The sequence below is a fragment of the Capricornis sumatraensis genome, chromosome 9 (assembly GCF_032405125.1).
Source record: "Capricornis sumatraensis isolate serow.1 chromosome 9, serow.2, whole genome shotgun sequence".
In the NCBI taxonomy this organism is placed as follows: domain Eukaryota; kingdom Metazoa; phylum Chordata; class Mammalia; order Artiodactyla; family Bovidae; genus Capricornis; species Capricornis sumatraensis.
The window spans coordinates 38,575,211-38,593,642 of NC_091077.1; the positions used below are offsets into that span (position 1 = coordinate 38,575,211).

The 18,432-nt window shown below is 44.7% G+C and overlaps 1 non-coding gene across 1 annotated transcript; it reads left to right on the top strand.

Annotated features, from left to right (window-relative positions):
* The first annotated feature begins 6,281 nt into the window (after window positions 1–6,281).
* On the top strand, window positions 6,282–6,388 carry LOC138086756 (U6 spliceosomal RNA). The gene has a single exon (XR_011145451.1). It is a non-coding gene; the product is annotated as a U6 spliceosomal RNA (small nuclear RNA).
* The last annotated feature ends 12,044 nt before the right edge of the window (window positions 6,389–18,432 follow it).

Here is an 18,432-nt window from a genome sequence, read left to right on the forward strand (position 1 = left end):
ATTCAACAAGGAGTTTGGAATTAACAGATACACACCATGTTATATTGGAGAAGAAAACGGCAACCCACTCCAGTATTCTTGCTTGGAGAATCCCATGGACAGAGGAGCCTAACAGGCTACAGTCTATGGGGTCACAAGAGCTGGACATGACTGAGCGACTAAGCACACCATGTTATATAAAATAGACAAGCAACAAGGTCTTACTGTATCACACAGGGAACTGTAGTCAATATTTTGTAATAACTTCTAATGGAAAATAATCTAAAAAATAATATATATATGATATATAATTATATCAGTTCAGTTCAGTCGCTCAGGCGTGTCTGACTCTTTGTGACTCCATGAATCGCAGCACACCAGGCCTCCCTGTCCACCACCAACTCCCAGAATTCACTCAAACTCACGTCCATCAAGTCGGTGATGCCATCCAGCCATCTCATCCTCTGTCGTCCCCTTCTCCTCCTGCCCACAATCCCTCTCAGCATTAGGGTCTTTTCCAGTGAGTCAACTCTTCACGTGAGGTGGCCAAAGTATTGGAGTTTCAGCTTTAGCATCAGTCCTTACAACTTCCCTGGTAGCTCAGAGGTTAAAGTGTCTGCCTGCAATGTGGGAGACCAGGGTTCAATCCCTGGGTTGGGAAGATCCCCTGGAGAAGGAAATGGCAACCCACTCCAGTACTCTTGCCTGGAAAATCCCATGGACAGAGGAGCCTGGTAGGTTACAGTCCATGGGGAAAGAATCAGACATGACTGAACGACTTCACTCACTTACAATGAACACCCAGGACAAAAGATGGACTGGTTGGATCTCCTTGCAGTCCAAGGGACTTTCAAGAGTCTTCTCCAACACCACAGTTCAAAAGCATCAATTCTTTGGCACTCACTTTTCTTCATAGTCCAACTCTCACATCCATACATGACCAGTGGAAAAACCATAGCCTTGACTAGACGGACCTTTGTTGGCAAAGTAATTTCTCTGCTTTTTAATATGCTATCTAGGTTGGTCATAACTTTGCCTTCCAAGGAGTAAGCGTCTTTTAATTTCATGGCTGGAATCACTATCTGCAGTGATTTTGGAGCCCACCCCCCCAAATAAAGCCTGACACTGTTTCCCCATCTATTTGCCATGAACTGATGGGACCAGATGCTATGATCTTAGTTTCCTGAATGCTGAGCTTTAAGCCAACTTTTTCACTCTCCTCTTTCACTTTCATCAAGAGGCTTTTTAGTTCCTCTTCACTTTCTGCCATAAGGGTGGTGTCATTTGCATATCTGAGGTTAGTGATATTTCTCCTGGCAATGTTTCTTCCAGTCCAGCGTTTCTCATGATGTACTCTGCATAGAAGTTAAATAAGCAGGGTGACAATATACAGCCTTGACATACTCCTTTTCCTATTTGGAACCAGTCTGTTGTTCCATGTCCAGTTCTAACTGTTGCTTCATGACCTGCATATAGATTTCTCAAGAGGTGGGTCAGGTGGTCTGGTATTCCCATCTCTTTCAGAATTTTCCACAGTTTATTGTGATCCACACAGTCAAAGGCTTTGGCATAGTCAATAAAGCAGAAATAGATGTTTTTCTGGAACTCTCTTGCTTTTTCCATGATCCAGCAGATGTTGGCAATTTGATCTCTGGTTCCTCTGCCTTTTCTAAAACCAGCTTGAACATCTGGAAGTTCACGGTTCACGTATTGCTGAAGCCTGGCTTGGAGAATTTTGAACATTACTTTATTAGCATGTGTGATGAGGGCAATTGTGTGGTAGTTTGAGCATTCTTTGGCATTGCCTTTCTTAGGGATTAGAACGAAAACTGACCTTTTCCAGTCCTGAGGCCACTGCTGAGTTTTCCAAATTTGCTGGCATATTGAGTGCAGCACTTTCACAGCATCATCTTTCAGGATCTGAAATAACTCAACTGGAATTCCATCACCTCCACTAGCTTTGTTTGTAGTGATGCTTTCTAAGGCCCACTTGACTTCACATTCCAGGATGTCTGGCTCTAGGTGAGTGATCACACCATCGTGATTATCTGGGTTGTGAAGATCTTTTTTGTACAGTTCTTCTGTGTATTCTTGCCACCTCTTCTTAATATCTTCTGCTTCTGTTAGGTCCGTACCATTTCTGTCCTTTATCGAACCCATCTTTGCATGAAGTGTTCCCTTGGTATCTCTAATTTTCTTGAAGAGACCTCTAGTCTTTCCCATTCTGTTGTTTTCCTCTATTTCTTTGCATTGATCGCTGAAGAAGGCTTTCTTATCTCTCCTTGCTATTCTTTGGAACTCTGCATTCAGATGCTTATATCTTTCCTTTTTCCTTTGCTTTTCTCTTCTTTTTTCACAGCTATTTGTAAGGCTTCCCCAGACAGCCATTTTGCTTTTCTGCATTTCTTTTCCATGGGGATGGTCTTGATCCCTGTCTCCTGTACAATGTCACGAACCTCATTCCATAGCTCATCAGGCACTCTGTCTATCAGATCTAGTCCCTTAAATCTATTTCTCACTTCCACTGTATAATCATAAGGGATTTGATTTAGGTCATACCTGAATGGTCTAGCAGTTTTCCCTACTTTCTTCAATTTAAGTCTGAATTTGGCAATAAGGAGTTCATGATCTGAGCCATAGTCAGCTCCGGGTCTTGTTTTTGATGACTGTATAAAGCTTCTCCATCTTTGGCTGCAAAGACTATAATCAATCTGATTTTGGTGTTGACCATCTGGTGATGTCCATGTGTAGAGTCTCTTGTGTTGTTGGAAGAGGGTGTTTGCTATGACCAGTGCGTTCTCTTGGCAAAACTCTATTAGTCTTTGCCCTGCTTCATTCCGTACTCCAAGGCCAAATTTGCCTGTTACTCCAGGTGTTTCTTGACTTCCTACTTTTGCATTCCAGTCCCCTATAATGAAAAGGACATCTTTTTGGGGGGTGTTAGTTCTAAAAGGTATTGTAGGTCTTCATAGAACCGTTCAACTTCGGTTTCTTCAACGTTACTGGTTGGGGCATAGGCTCAGATTATTGTGATACTGAATAGTTATATATAACTATACATATAATTGAAAGACTTTTCTGTATACCTGAAACTAACACAACATTGTAAATCAACTATACTTCAATTTAAAAGAAGTTTCAATTGTTCATTTCTCCATCAAACTTACTCTGAGGATGACATCTCCCTGTCCATCTACTTCATGGACCCAGGTGGCCACCTCAAATGAGCACCCTAGGAAACCTATTTGTTCATTCAAATCATCTTCCAAATCTGGCAGGTGCTCTTCTGCTGGGCGTCACATGTCCTATGCACCCCATATGGTCATCCTGTTAACAGGCCAGGTTTCCATTGCCCTCTGCCTGACCATATGGCCAGGCCATTGGCCCCTGCCTGTGAGTCAGTAAAAACCCAGCTATAGGGTCTTTTTACTATTGTTCAGTCCTTCCACCACTGGTAGGAAAAATGCAAATCAGCCCCCCTGAGTTGATTTGCTTTGATTTTCTTCTATCAGAGTGGTAGCCTGCCAAATAGGAAGGTGTCCATTCACTGTGGAGCTTCTGCCCACAAACCAAACAGCTCTTTGTTGGCCATGGAGGGCAGCTCATAGGGCACTGCACAAGTAGCCTGTAGCCATAGGATCCAGCAGCTCTTTTTTTTTTTTTTTTTCAAATTTCAAACTTTTTATTTTGTATTGGGGTATAGCCAATTAACAATGTTGTGGAAGTTTCAGGTCAATAGTGAAGGGACTCCACCATACATATACATGGATCCAGGCTTCCCTGGTGGCTCAGTAGAGAATCCACTGCAATGCAGAAGTCACTGGAGACACAGGTTCGATCCCTGGGTAAGGAAGATCCCCTGGAGGAGGAAATGGCAACCTGCTCCAACATGCTTGCCTGAAAAATCCCATGGACAGAGGAGTCTGGCGGGCTACAGTCCATAAACAGACAGATGTAGACATGACCGAAGTGACTTGCAACTTAGCACACATGCATACGTGTTCTCTCCCAAAGCCCCCTCCTCTGCAGGCTGGCACATAACACTGAGCAGAGTTCCATGTGCTATATACTAGGTCCTGTTGGTTATCCATTTTGAATATAGCACTGGACACAACCTTCCCACACTTCCTAACCACCCCTTTCCCCAGGCAACCGTAAGTGTGTTTTCTAAGCCTGTGAGTCTCTTTCTGTTTTGAAAGTTCATTTGCACCATTTCTTTTTAGATTCCACATATAAGAGATGTCTATAATGTTTCTCCGTCTCTGTCTGACTTACTTCATTCAGTATGACTCTCCCTAGGTCCATCCATTCTGCTGCAAATGGCATTATTTCCTTTTGAATGGCCGAGTATTATTCCATTGTATATATTTCCCGCATCTTCTTTATCCATCTGTCTGTTGGTGGACATTTAGCTTGCTTCCATGTCTTGGTTATTGTAAGAACGTGCTTCAGTGAACACTGAGGTGCATGTATCCTTTCTGATCATATTTTTCTCCAGACATATGTCCAGAAGTGGGGCTGCAGGGTCATATGGCAGCTCTATTTTTAGTTTGTTAAGGAACCTCCATCCTGTTCTCCACAGTGGCTGTGCACTAAGTTGCTCAGTCATGTCCAACTCTTTGTGACCCCATGGACTGTAGCCCGCCAGGCTCCTCTGTCCATGGGATTTTTCAGACAAGAGTACTGGTGTGGGTTGCCATGCCCTCCTCTAGGGAATCTTCCCGACCCGAGGATTAAATCCACATCTCTTTCATCTCCTGCACTAGCAGGCAGGTTCTTTACCATTAGCACCACCTGGTACATAACAGCTGTACCAATTTACATTCCTGCCAACAGTGTAGGAAGGTTCCCTTCTCTCCCTACCCTCGCCAGCATTTGTCGTTTGTAGATTTTTTTATGATGATCCAGCAGCTCTTTAGGTGGTTCCGAGTCAGCCCTGGAGGAGAAGAGTAAGTATCACCTGGCATTCTGTGGCATATTCCTGTATGAAACACTTCCATTGTATAACGGAACACTCCTGGGCATTGCCCCTCCCCATTAGAGTATTTCTCCATCATCACCCAAGGCATAATGAGGGTTTCAGGTTCAAGGTTATTTAATGTCTCTCAGTCATAGGGGAAATCTCAAAGCCCTAAAGCAAGCTGTGTGTGTGTGCTTAGGGGCTCAGTCGTGTCCAAGTCTTTTAGTAATAATTTTCTCTCAACTGTAAATGTTCTGGTCCCAAATCCCAGAAGTTGCCACTAGGTGGCACTCACAGGCTTTTGCTATCAACTCCAGTCTACACTGCACACTGGGGTTTGGAATTGCAAATCAACAACCAGAGGAGGCAATGGCACCCCACTCCAGTACTCTTGCCTGGAAAATCCCATGGATGGAGGAGCCTTGTAGGCTGCAGGAGTTGGGCACGACTGAGCGACTTCACTTTCACTTTTCACTTTCATGCATTGGAGAAGGAAATGGCAATCCACTCCAGTGTTCTTGCCTGGAGAATCCCAGGGACAGGGGAGCCTGGTGGGCTGCTGTCTATGGGGTCGCACAGAGTCAGACATGACTGAAGCAACTCAGCAGCAGCAGCAACTTGTATGGGCTCAGGCACGCTCACAGTTTCCCATTTAATGTTTCCAATCAATATTGGAGGAAGGGTAGATTCCCATGCCTCCTGTTTTACAATGCTGGTAGGGGAAGCCTTCCCCAGCCAGACACAGTATTCATCCTCACAATACATTCAGGTAAAGAAGACACAACCACTTCATACAGTCTTGATGTGGGTTCAATCCCTGGGTCAGGAAGATTCCCCGGAGTAGGAAATGGCAACCCACTCCCGTATTCTGGCCTGGGGAAATCCCATGGACAGAGGAGCCTGGCAGGCTATATCCACGGGGTCACAGAGTCAGACGAGATTGAGTGACTGAACAACAGCAAAGTAGACGCAACCAGTTCATGTAGTCTGTCCCTGTCTTCGATTTTCATCCAGACTTTCACCTTTATCCCGTTTATCCTCCCAATTCAGCTATAGCACTGTTCACATGCAGATTTTGGAATCACAGTGCACGGGGCTCCCATAGCAGCCTCCCATAGCAAGGAGTCCCAGAAAAGTCTCTTCATCCTCTGACCATGTTACTCACTGAAGTTCGGATGGCCTTGGGTCTCCAGCAGGGGTCAGTTCTTATCTTGATTATATTGCAGGGCCATTGCCCCAGATAATTGGAGGCCTCTAGCCATCTTTGTCTTCCAGCTTTAAGAATTCCTCCACAAAGAATAAATAAAGCAAAGTTATTTAGGGCCCTTCGCTATCAGAGCCTGTATTCACTTCAGCAGTGCGTACACTAAAATTGGAATGATACAGAGAAGATTAGCATGGCCCCTGTGCAAGAATGACATGCAAATCTGTAAAGTGTTCCAAGTTTAAAAATATATATAACTTATGTGCGTGTGTGCATGTGTGTGTGTGTTGAGTCACTTCAGTTGTGTCCAACTCTTTGTGACCCTATGGACTGTAGCCAATCAGGCTCCTCTAGCCATACGATATTCCAGGCAAGAATACTGGAGTGGGCTGCCATGCCATTCCTCCAGGGGATCTTCCTAACCCAGGGATCGAACCCACATTTCTTATGTCTCCTGCACTGGCAGGTGGGTGCTTTACCACTAGCGCCATCGGGGAAGCCCACAATGTAACATATGTAATATATACATATCTTCACTGTGGTGTCAGTATCATCTCTCCCTTCAGTAGTGGCCTTGATACTAGTGCCTGTAGCTCAGACCAGCTGTAATCCAAGCTTGGCCCAGTCTCAGGATCTGCAACACTCTTTTGCTTTCATTTTAGCAATTACAGATAATAACCAAGGCAGAATGTATTCTTTGCTTATTTCTTGTTACTTTTGATTTCCTTATGCATCCAGTGAACCAACTCTGTGGGAACGGATTCTATCATTTCTAAATTCTATTACTGATTTTTTAATGTATATTTAACTTTTTACTTATCTATTTTTGGCCACACTGGCCTTTGCTGCTGTGCCTGGGCTTTCTCCAGTTGCGGCGAGCAGGGGCTACACTTTGTCGCAGTGTGTGGGCTTCTCCTTGCAGTGGCTTCCCTTGTGGAGCACAGGCTCCAGGACGTGCAGGCTCAGTAGTTAGGGCACATGGGCTCTAAACAGCTGGCTCAATTGTTGTGGAGGCTTAGCTGCCCTGAGGCATGTGAATACCAGATCACCTGACCTGCCTCCCCAGAAATGTGTATGCAGGTCAGGAAGCAACTGTTAGAACTAGACATGGAACAATGGACTGGTTTCAAATTGGGAAAGGAGTACGTCAAGGCTGTTATATTGTCACCCTGCTTATTTAACTTATATGCAGAGTACATCATGCGAAATGATGGGCTGGATGAAGTACAAGCTGGAATCAAGATTGCCGGGAGAAATATCAATAACCTCAGATATGCAGATGACTACCCTTATGGCAGAAAGCGAAGAGCAACTAAAAAGTCCCTTGATGAAAGTAAAAGAGGAGAGTGAAAAACTCAACATTGGCTTAAAACTCAACATTCAAAAAACTAAGATCATGCCATCTGGTCCCATCACTTTGTGGCAAATAGATGGGGAAACAATGGAAAGTGACAGACTTTATTCTTTTGGGCTCCAAAGTCACTGCAGACGGTGACGGCAGCCATGAAATTAAAAGATGCTTACTCCTTGGAAGAAAAGTTATGACCAACCTAGACAGCATATTAGAAAGTAGAGACATTACCTTGCCAACAAAGGTCCATCTAGTCAAAGCTACAGTTTTTCCAGGCATGTATGGATGTGAGTTGGACCATAAAGAAAGCTGAGCGCTGAAGAATTGATGCTTTTGAACTGTGGTGTTGGAGAAGACTTTTGAGAGTCCCTTGGACTGCAAGGAGATCCAACCAGTCCATCCTGAAGGAGATCAGTCTTGAAGATTCATTGGAAGGACTGATGCTGAAGCTGAAGCTTTAATATTTTGGCCACCTGATGGGAAGAACTGACTCATAGGAAAAGACTCTGATGCTGGGAAAGACTGAAGGCAGGAGGAGAAGAGAACAACAGAGGATGAGATGGTTGGATGGCATCACCGACTTGATCGACATAAGTTTGAGCAAGCTCCAGGAGTTGGTGATGAACAGTGAAGCCTGGCATGCTGCAGTCCATGGGGTAGCAAAGAGTTGGACATGACTGAGCAGCTGAACTGACTGCCTGGGGTATACGAGATCTTCTCAGACCAGGGAATGAACCAGTGGCCCCTGCACTGGAAGGTGGATTCTTAACCACTGGGCCACCGAGAAGTCCCTTCCTTAATCTTTAAGAATGTCCATCTTTTTCATCTCTTCCCAAAGTTTTCTAGGATACTTCTCATAAAAGAAATATTCACATACTGAGGTATGAAAAAGTCATTCTGGCTTAAACATGAGCTAACTAATTTTATGCTAACTAGAATAGCCTATTTATGATCCAGCAAACATACCTTATACATCTGCTTTAATTATTTTAAAAAAGACCTCATCCACCAGAAGTAGACTGTTCCATGTTAAAAACAAAGAATTAGGGCTTCCCAGGTGACTCAGTGGTAAAGAGTCTGCCTGCCAATGCAGGTGACACAGGTTCGATACCTGATCTTGGAAGACTCCATATGCCCTGGACCAACTAGGCCCACCCACCACAGCCACTGAGTCTGTGCTCTAGAGCCCAGGGGCTGCAACTGCTGAAGTCTGCATACCCTGGAACCTTGGCTCCACAACAGAAGGGACCACTGCAGTGAGAAGCCTGAGCACCAGAGCTAGGGAGTAGCTCCAGCTCGCCACAACTAGGGGAGAGCCTGTGCAGCAACGAAGACCCAGCACAGCCACAAATAGATAAAAAATTTAAATTAACAACTAAAGATTAAATAAGTGTCTCTTATTAAAAAAAAAAGATTAAATAAGTGACCAATTTTCCAGGACAGAATACTGGAGTGGGTAGCCTTTCCCTTCTCCAAAGGATCTTCCCAACCCAGGGATCAAACCCAGGTCTCCCACAATGCAGGCAGATTCTTTACCAGCTGAGCCACAAGGGAAGCCCAAAAATACTGGAGTGGGTAGCCTATCCCTTCTCCAGGGGATCTTCCCAACCCAGGAATCAAACCGGGGTCTCCTGCATTGCAGGCAGATTCTTTACCAACTGAGCTATCAGGGAAGCCCTGTGACCAACCTAGATAGCATATTAAAAAGCAGAGACATTAGTTTGCCAACAAAGGTCCGTCTAGTCAAAGCTATGGTTTTTCCAGTGGTCATGTATGGATGTGAGAGTTGGACTATAAAGAAAGCTGAGAGCTGAAGAATTGATGCTTTTGAACTGTGGTGTTGGAGAAGACTGTGGTGTTGAGAGTTCCTTGGACTGCAAGGAGATCCAACTAGTCAACCCTAAAGGAAATCAATCCTGAATATTCACTGGAAGGATTCATGCTGAAGCTGAAACTCCAATACTTTGGCCACCTGATGTAAAGAACTGACTCATTTGAAAAGACTCTGATGCTGGGAAAGATTAAAGACGGGAGGAGAAGGGGATGACAGAGGATGAGATGGTTGGATGGCATCACCGACTCTATGGACATGAGTTTGAGCAAGCTCTGAGAGTTGGTGATCGACAGGGAAGCATGGCGTGCTACAATCCGTGGGGTAGCAAATAGTCGGACATGACTGAGTGACTGAACTTAAGTGTCTCTTGCTTCCTGGGACACCAGTGCTGGTACCCTTGGATGCTAAGACTACGTTTCACATGCCAAGGTTATACTGATTCAATGTATATGTGCTGATCTGATTTTTTTTTTTTTTAAACAAAATCCTGAAGGACTGTATCCCTGACTTTGATGTTCTTTGCTCTGACCAGACATAAAACTGTGCTATAAACCATGTTTCTCTGGAGCAGTCCCTCAGAGTAATCTGAGAGGCTGTCTTCTGGGCTATAGCCCTCAGTTTGGCTCAAATACAACTCTTTTCTATTCCTATTATAGACTGTTTATTGTTTTCATCCACACTTCTTTGACTGGATCTTTTGATTTACTAGTTTGTTGAATATATGTTGTTACTCAACCCATCTACTGAGTTCCTTATGTCAACAATGATACGTTTCAGGCCCCTTATCTCCAGTAGATTCTTCCTAACTGCTTGTTCTTCATGTTCAGGAGCCTCCTGGGTCTGAGGAAATCCTTACTGGCAGGTCTATGCAGTTGGCTTCACTAGTACAAGTTGTTCCATCTCCTCTTTGCAGTTCCTGCAAGTCTCAGATCGCCAGAGGACCCACAATCCTACCTGCCTGGTATTAATAAAAGAGGCCCAAGTGAGTCTGCTGTCAACTCTGCCCTGATGGTGAACCTACTGTGGGGGAGACTACACCTCAGGGCTGAGGGCCTCTCAGGTACATTTTGGTCCCATCATTTTGCATTTTCTCACCCCCTCCCCACGTACCCCCGCCACGTGTTTGTGTGTGTGTGTGTGTGTGCCTGTGTGTGTGCTAAATCACTTCAGTCATGTCTGACTCTTTGCAACCCTGTGGACCATAACCCTCCAGGCTCCTCTGTCCATGGGATTCTCCAGGCAAGAACACTGGAGTGAGTTCATGCCCTCCTTCAGGGGATCTAGCCCAGGTCTCTTAAGCACAGTGGCAGGCGGGTTTCCTTACAGCTAGCGCCACCTGGGAAGCCCCGCCAGAAGTCGTTTTCTATGAGACGCACTGTGTGATTCACTCCTGGCTTCCTCCCTGCTCGTACTCCTGTGACTCATGTATTCTGTCTGCAAGCCCTGAGATCACTCAAGGTCAAATGACTGAAACTGAAATGCGTAACTTCATTTTAGCTATTATATATTATATATAATCTTCTGATACATAAGTTCATCTACGTTTGCTGATATAACTGATACTTTGTGGTGTCAACTATCTTTTACCATGTCATATTCGCTCTGTATTGTTTTATTTTTAGGTCTTCCCAGGTGGCTCAGTGGTAAAAAGTCAGCCTGCAATGCAGGAGACCCAAGTCTGATTCCTGGGTCAAGAAGATCGCCTGGAGAAGGAAATGAAAACCCACTCCAGTATTCTTGCCTGGAGAATCCCATGGACGACAGAACCTGGCAGAGGACAGTCCATGGAGTTGCAAAGAGTCAGACACCACTGAAGCGACTGAAACAGCAACAAACTCTCTGTATGATTAGTTTGCTGTTGCTTTTGTGTTTCTTTTGGAAGTGAGGTTTGTATTTCCGGTTAGTGGTTATTTTTCAGTTAATTACTTCTGTGAGGCCCTCAGGGCTTTGACCTTATTTAGGTGTCTGCTATTTTATTTGCCAGCTCTGAGTGCCATCCTTGGATGCTGACCTGTTCTCTCTGTGAGAATCGGTGAGCTCACCGTGCTTTCCCCACGCTCTCCCCATCCCCCACTGTTCAGTCACTGTTAGCACAAAGTTTATGTACATTTTCTCCACCCGTTTCCTATCTTTGTTTTATAGTTTGACCCACAGATAATATATTCCAGGCATCAAGAGCTTTTTGCCAGTTTCTCAGATCATCTCCTTTTTGGATAAATTTCATCCTCAAAGGACTTGTGAATGGGTATTCCCTGTTTCTGTATTTTTAAAGCTGTTTTTTTCTAGCATCTTAATACTTAAAGGATTACTTGTCTGCATATGAAGTCACTGGTTTACACTCTCATACACTGTTTCTTTTTAAAAATACTATTACTTAATTTAATTTATTTATATTTATTTTATTTTTGGCTATGCTGGGTCTTTGTTGCTGCTCAGGCTTTTCTCTAGTTGCAGCAAGGGGGGCTACTCTTCATTGCAGTGCTCAGAATTTGGCAAGACAGAATCCCATTCTTTCGAGGTGCCATGTCCAAGAAGGTACCATAGCTGAGTCTTCAGAGAGCCACTCCACATTTCCATGAGTCAGCCACTTCTGGACAACAGACTATGTGGTAAGACTATGACAGAGAAGAATGACCCTGACTGCATACAGGACCTATTCCTGCAGCTGTGCCCTCTGCACTCTGTTGCCTGTGCCTGGTCATGCTGGTTCTGAACATCTGTAAAAGAATATTCCTTGCAGCCTGAAATAGACATACTAGCTCCTTCTCAATGCTCTGTCTCACAGGCTTTAAAAGTATAACACTTTTCCATTCAAATAGAGATAAAAAGTTGTAGAACAGAAAGTAACAACTGTCTTGCTGGAAGATTATATGTGAGCAGATCTATGCAGACAGCTGCAAGAACAAAGGATTAAAGAATCAAGAAGTCTGCAACGACCAGTCACACCTCCTCCCCTTTCAGTACAAAAACGACTGAACTCTAACTCAGGAAAAACGCTTCTCTGGAACACTCGTCCATCACGTTGGTCTGCTGCCTTCCTGAATAAAGTCGTCACTCCTTGTATCAACACCTTGTCTCTTGATTTACTGGCCGGTCATGCTGGGCCCTGGGGCTTCCCTTGTGACTCGAGGTGAAGAATCCAGGAGATTGCTATGCAGGAAATGTGGGTTCAATACCTCAGTGGGGAAGATCCCCTGGAGAAGAAAATGGTAACCCACTCCAGTATTCTCACCTGGGAAATCCCATGGACAGATGAGCCTGGCAGGCTATAGTCCCTGGGGTTGCCAAAAAGAGTTGGACACAAATTTTCAACCAAACAATAATACCCAGGGAGGAGTAGGAGCTTGGACTCAGTAACAAGACCAGTTAATGCCATTAGCATGGACCCAATGCTGCGTCTTTGTAGTGGAATTAATTTCTTGGTCAGAAGCAACACTGTGCAGAGAACCATGACAGTGGGTAGATCACTGTGTGTGTCCAGAATGGCGGAGCTAAAAGAAGCATCAGAAGCAAGGAAGACAAATCTAGTCTCAGATCTAGATCAAGTGAAGTGAAAGTGGTAGTCGTTTCAGTCGTGTCCGACGCTTTGCGACCCCGTGGACTATAGCCCACCAGCTTCCTCTGTCCATGGAGTTCTCCAGGCAAGAATGCCGGGGTGGGTAGCCTACCTTCTCCAGGGGATCCTCCTGACCCAGGGATCAAACCCGGGTCTCCTGCATTTGCAGGCAGACTCTTCACCGTCTGAGCCACCAGGGAAGCCCAACGATATGCCGAGGAAGACAAATCTACACTCAGATCTAGATCAAGGGTCTGTGTCTATTTCTGTAAGAGTGAATTCCTTTCTCCTCCGTGATGGAAAAGAGAACACAATCAGCCAGAAACCAGGAAAGTGGCTCCTCTTCCTTCGTCAGGGGCTCAGGGCTGGTCTCTGCAGCTGTCGTACAGCTCACTCAGCAGCGGCATGACCCGGTCAGATGTGGTCAGGAGAAGTCCGCGGTACTGAACCACGCACAGGCTCCGCTGCTGCCACCAAGGCCACTTTGCTCATGGTTCCACTGAGCCTGCCGTGGCTGGGAAAGGCTGATGGACACCCACAGGCGTTATTTTGTCCACCTAATTATGAAGAGCCTCCTCTGCATAGATGCCCTTTGGTGGGCATCCACACAGAACACAAAAAACTTCAGTCTGCTCCCTTCCAAGAGGTCCAAATATATTCTTCTCCAGATGTCCTCATTATTAATTTTCCAATTTTGATCCTCTTAAGACTTTGACAATCCAGCCAAATAATTAGCCACTGGCCATAAATCATGGTACACCCATTCTTCCAGGCATTTCTCACTCCAGACAAAGTGCACAGCCAGATGTGCTGCCCAGAGGATTTCTCTTCACCTCTGACCCCAATTCAGGAGGGCCAGAGTCAGGGAAAAGCAGATTTGAAGATGTTATACAATTGGCTTGGAAGATGGAGAAAGAGGTTTTAAGTCAAATAATGCAGGTGGCTTCTAGAAGCTGGACAAGGCAAGAAAATGGATGACCCCCTAGAGTGTCTAGAAGGAACCCAGCCCTGCTGTCCCCTCGATTTAGCCAGTGAGATTTCTGACCTACAGTAGGGCTGTCCACTGGAGCTGCCTGCTTCTGAATGTCAAAAGCTTCTCATGCAGACCATCTGGAAACCAGGCTCAAGTTCTTTCTCTCTCAGTCAACTGGACAAGAAGGCTCTCCATGAGGTCACAGGCCTGGACTGATGGCAAGAGGCAAACCCAGGAGCTGGCAGCAAAGGAGTCCAAGCCAGCCCCTGGTGTACCCTGCGTGTGCCTCTGGACATGCCCAGGCCCAGTCTCTAGTCTGCTCTGCTGCGGCTGGGTGCACCCAAGGACAATCTAAGGACAACAATGCCAAGTTCGTTGTGGGCAACTCAGGCTGCATCATCACCTGATGTCCCATGGTGAGGCCTTTCCAACCCAAAGCCAGAAAATATTTCTCAAAGGGAGAATGGTTCTATATGAAAGGAGGGGATGAATTTGCTCTAAAACCCTGAGGTCTGTGCTGTAATTTTCTTGGTGCTTTCCAGAAGCTCTGCACAGCATTCCTATTTATCACAGACACAGCGAGTGTCATTGGTTCTGCTGGATCATAAGGCCCAAGGGTTGGGGAAGCTTTTACTGCTGCACAGCCTGCCCTTGTTCTGGTCTCCTCTCAAACCCAGGTGGCTGGGACTTCCCTGGTGGAGCTAAGACTCCAAGCTCCTAACACAAGGGATCCAGGTTTGATCCCTGGTCAAGGAAATAGATCTCACATGCCTCAACTAAAAGATTCTGCATTCTGCAACTAAAGAGTGCTGTAACTGAGCCCTGATACAGCCAAATGAATAAATAATAATATAGAAAAAAGGTGGCTTTCCAGGCAGCTCTCGCTGAGTAAGGGATCAGACACAAACATGGGGCGTGTTGTCTCTCCACTCTGAAAAGACTCACCAAGAACTATGCCTCTCTTTTTTGGTGGTAGGTTGTGGAAGGTGCATTTGAAATGAAGAAGTGGTGGACCCCTGAAATTTTATGAGGTTTTATGAGGTTCATACTGCTAACCATATGACTCGCGTGCATCTTATTAAGATATCCAAAGTATCTGCTATTTCTTGTTTATCAGACCAGTCAACATCATGTCAGTGCAGAGGATCAGCATCAGGTTTTCTGGAACGTCAAGGTGGTCGAGTGGTCTATGGATTATATTACAGCCAAGCAGGAGAGCTGACATATCCCTGAGGTAGGACCGAAGGCAAGTTGCTGGTCCCAGTAGGTGAAAAAAAAAAACACTGTGTTTGGAGAGCCTTACAAATTGGTATAGAGAAAAAGGCATTAGCTAGATCAACAGCTACCAACTGTCAGGAGATGTGCTGAATTGCTCCAGTGACAGGCTCCAGTGACGCCTGGGACAGCAGCTGCAATCTGAGTCACCAGCAGCCAACAGCTGAGTTAAGTGGGGATGTGGCATTAAGCTCTGCAGCTCCCCTTGGGAGGCAGTCTTGTTTCCAGGTTCCTATTTTGGTACAGAGGAGCGGCTTCTGGAGCTTTCACTCCAAGGGGTAGGGAACCAACACCAGCATCCTTCCAGTTGCCAGGTATATCTTTTCCAATCATACATTCAAGAATTGAAGAAATATCAATTGAGGGACTTCCCATCCAGTGGTTAAGAGACCACTGGCCAATGCAAGGGGCACGGGTTCAATCCCTGGCTCAGGAAGATCCCACATATGGTGGAGCAACTAAGCCCGAGAACCACAACAACTGAGCCTACATTCTTCAACCCTTGAAGGCCGCATGCCCTAGAGCCTGTGCTCTGCAACAAGAGAAGCCACCGCAAGGAGGGCCCCAGGCACTGCAACTAGAGAGTAGCCCCCGCTGTCTGCAACGAGAAGGCCCATGCACAGAAAGGAAGACCCAGTGCAATCAAAAGTTAATAATTGTTTTAAAAAAAGAAATATCAATTGATTTTTGACAAGGGTGCCAGACAATTCAATGTGAAAAAAGTCTTTTCAACAAATGGTGCCAGGACAACTGGATACCACATGGAAAACAATGAAGCTGGACCTCTTTCATATACCACGCACAAAAATGAACTCAAAATGGATTGTGGGCCTAGATGAATGAGCTAACACTATAAAACTCTTAAAGTGTAAAAGTAAACCTTTGTGACCTTGGGTTAGGCAAAGCCTCTTTAGATCTGACATCAAACACACACACACACACACACACACACACACACACACACACACGACAGATAAATTGAACTTCATAAAAATTAAAAACTTTGAGTACCTCTAGTACTTGATGAACTAGAGATCTTGATTTTAAATACCATTCTCCAATGAAAGGAACCAGGGCTCCTTGGAGAAATGGCTGATTCTAGGACCAGGTAGGAATTATATAAGATGAGACTGAAACATCTTATAGTGCCAGAAAGTAAATAAGTGATAAACACACACAGTGATGGGAAGATGTCAAAGGAACCCAGGACCAACTGAAAGCAGAGTTGGAACAATTTGAGCAACCAAATAAAGTTGTAATGGTGTATAAAAGAGTCCATACTGATACAGATAAATGACTGACTAAATAAATGAGCAGGAGAGACAAGTCACCCATGCAAAAGAATTCTGAATAATATATATGGCTACTCTGCCCTCAAGGAGTTGGCATAACTCCACAGTCCTTAAATGGAGGCTACACATAGTGTGGCCATAACTCCAGTTTAATTAAGAGAGATACATCAATTAAAAATAAAAAAAGAGATACATCAATTAAAAATAAAAAAAGAAAAATACATCAGATAAACTTAAACTGAAGAACATCCTAAAAAAAAACACCTAACCTATACTCCTCAAAACTGTCAAGGTCATCAAGAACAAGGAAAGTCTGAGAAATTGTCACCACCCAGAGGAGCCTAAGGAGACATGATGACTAAATGTGACAAGGAGCCCTGGATGGGGTCCTGGCACAGAAGCAGAACATGAGGCAAAAACTGAAGAAATCTGAATAAAGTTTCAATATTGGTTCATCAGTTGTAACAACTGTGCCATGTTAATGTAAGGTGTTAATAACATGGGAACGCAGGTGTAGAGTATATGGAAATTCTTTGTACTATCTTTGTAATTTTCCTGTAAAACTCTTCTAAAATTAAAATTTTATTTTTTAAAAATGTAAAACTTGTAAAGGACACCCTAAATAAAGTTAAAGGAAACCCAGAAGATTAACTATTTTCCCTAGGAGACAAAGGTCCAGAAAAGCAGGCAGGGCCAATGATACTGAGTATTTTTCACGTGCTTACTGGCCATATGTATGTCTTCTTTTGTGAAGTGTATGTTCAAGTCTTTTGTACGTGTAATATTGAATGAACTGTCTTATCACTGCCTTTTGAGTGGAGTTTTATTGGTTCGAAACAACATAAACTCATTATCTGATAGTCAGGTAGATCAGAAATCTCACTGGGCTAACATCAAGGGGACAGCTGGACTGGGGTCCCCCTAAAGACTAGAGGATCACTATTTCCAAGCCTTTTCCTCTTTCCAAACCCACCTGTGTCCTTTGACTTGTAACCCATTCCTCCATTTTAAAAGCCAAGAATGCAACATCCTCAAAAATCTGGTTTTCTCCGACTCTGCCCTTCCTGTCTCCCTCTTCTAAGGTCACTGTGATTACACTGGGCCCAACTAGGTAACCAGGACAGTCTTCCCATCTAAATATCCTTTATTTAATCACAACTTCCAAGTTCTTCTGCCATCTAAAGTAACTTATTCACAGGTTTTAGGTTTTAGGACGTGGACATCCTTGGGGAAGGCATTAATCAGCTTATAACACCCACAATCTATCATTAAGTATAAAAAGCTAGCAATAAAGAATGCACATAGACTCATTTGCACAAGAAAAAACACTATTATCACTGAGTGTTAAGAGCGCTTTATATACTCTGGATCAAGTTTCCCATTTAATCAATTAATGTATTATTTTGGCTGCACTGGGTCTTCGTTGCTGTGCGCGGCTTTCTCTGGCTGGGTGAACAGGGGCTTCTCGTTGTGGTGGCTTCTCTTGTTGCGGAGCACTGGCTGCAGGCACTCGGGCTTCAGCAGCCGCAGCACTCAGGCCCTAGAGCATGCAAGCTTCAGTAGTTGGTGCACGGCCTGGTTGCCCTGCAGCACGTGGAATCTTCCCAAACCAGGGATCACCCATGTCCCCTGCATTGGCAGGCAGATTCTTAACCACTGGACCACCAGGGAGATCTAGATTTCCTTTGACAGGTATGTGTGAATACCATCTCCCAATCTATGACATGTTGCTGCTAAGACACACCACAACCAAGACGGATCTCAAGAACACTATTCTGAGTGAAAGTGACCTTACACAAAAAATTATACTGTATGACTCCATTGAGAAGTTCTACAGGAGGCAAGACTAGTCTACGGTGGAAAAAAATCCAAACAGTAGGAAAAGGCCTGATATGTGTGAAGCTCAGACCCAGGCGACCCTCTGCTTAGGGCAGCTACTCCGTGTTTCAGGCTTCTGCCCTCCCAGCAGATGTTGACTATACATCCTCAGCAGTCCCTTCTGTCTGCT